A 2,096-nucleotide genomic window follows, 5' to 3' on the forward strand; every position below is an offset into this window, starting at 1 on the left:
CTTTGTGAAGTCTGGGAATATAAGTATGGGGGCTGATGTGAGCATTCGCTTCTTGAACTCTTGGAAGCTCTTATCACAGTGGCTATGGCATCCTAAAAGAAAGCCTCTTTCTTAAGCTTATTGTTAAGAGGAGCGGTAATATGAGTACATCACTTGATGAACTTCCTATAAAATGATGAGACAAGCCCAAGAAACCCCTCAATTGAGTGGTATTTGTAGGTGTGGGCCAATTCATAACACATTTCACGTTCTTGAGATCCACCATAATGCCTTCATTGCTCACTATATGTCCAAGATAATCAACCTTTTGTGTCATAAATGTACACTTGCTCTTCTTTGCATACAAGTTGTTGGTTCTTAAGGCATCCAAAATAGCCCACACATGAATTGAGTGATTATTCTTGCCCTTACTATATATCAAAATATCATCAAAGAATATGAGCACCAACCATTTGTAGAGAAAGGGTCCAAGAGCTTTGTTCTTTAGGGAGGATTGAAATGTTACTAGAACATTACACAACCTAAACATCATAACCAAATAGTGGTAGAGACCCCTGTGAGTTTGAAATGCCATCTTGTACTCATCACCTTCTTTTATTCTTAATTGGCGATACCCCAATCTCAAATCAATCTTGGAGAAGAAACATGCACCCTTCAACTCATCAACCAAGTCATCAATCCTTGGAATAGGGAATCTATTCTTGATTGTAGATTCATTCAAATCCCTATGGTCAACACACATGCGAAAAGTGTCGTTCTTCTTCTTGACCAAGAGTACGGGTGATGCAAAAGGTGATTGGCTAGGAGTAACCCATCCCATGTCCATAAGTTGTTACACTTGCTTCACCACTTCATCCTTCTCCACTTTTGATAATCTATAAGGCGGTTTGTTAATGGGCTTGGTGTGTAGCTCAAGCTCTATCCCATGATCCACCTCCCATTTTGGTGGCAACAAACACTTTATATATATAAAAAGTTGATACATGAATCAATTCCATACAAGCGAAACCGGCTCTCTTATTCTTTTCCTTTATTCTGCCGATGATCTAGAATTCGGCCTTCTAGCCACTATATGCTGGGCAAAACCCTACGGGACCATACACCTCATTGTCGGTCGTCGCTGGCGAGGACTCAAGCCGGCCTGTCGCCCTCTCAGGCTCCATCGCTCGATCCTCCCGCCCCTCAGAGGGACGTCTGCACACTAGGGTGGGCTAGTTCACCGCACTAGCTTGGGCCCTCAGAACTAGGCAACATCACAACCTCTCTCCTCAATCGACGAACCTTATTCTTCCCATGGTATGAGGGATACCTTGGGCCATTCCCGGGCTTTGCTAACGACGCTGCTGGCATTTGAAACACATCTTCATACTCCTTTAACAATTCCTTATACCTTTATGTATAACTTCACCCTTTTTGGCATTACTTTCTTTCTTGTAAAGCTGTAACATATATGTATCTCATTTTCTTAAGCTCCCTTTTGAGTTGTGTTGCATCGATCATCTTGATACTCGGCACAAGAGTTCCATTCAATGTAACCTCATCATTCCCATGCATGAAATTCATATACCCTTGCTGTAAATTCATGTGAAATTACCCAAGAGTTGCCAGCCAATCACATTCCAATTTGATGTCAATGGGACCCAATTCCAAAACAAGTACATTAACCTTGCACAAGTATAATCACTTGTGAGTATCAAACTCAAATCTTTGCATACCAATGTGCAATTCATATTTGCCCATTGGCTTCATGCCACAAAGGTAAAGCTATGGGATATAGTTTTAGGTTGCACATGGATTTTTTGTTGATAAAGCTATATATGCTCCCACTATCAACCAAAACATGCACCACACTCCCATTTACGCATGCCTTTAACCTTAATGTACTGGTACCCTTGCAACTAGCATAGACATCACTTGAGATAGTGCATAAAGGTAGATATCATAAGGGGGCATTTGGACATATTTTGGGCCTTTTACTAATGAAAGTAATTAGCAACGGACCATTAGGAATAGAGGATTGTATACATTTGGTATCCTTTGAATATAGGGAGGGAGACTAGGCTATAGGGAGGGGGACTAGGCTTTCAGTACTAAAA

This window comes from Cibotium barometz, chromosome 6, assembly GCF_041138505.1.
Source record: "Cibotium barometz isolate CiBa-2024 chromosome 6, ASM4113850v1, whole genome shotgun sequence".
Lineage (NCBI taxonomy): Eukaryota > Viridiplantae > Streptophyta > Polypodiopsida > Cyatheales > Cibotiaceae > Cibotium > Cibotium barometz.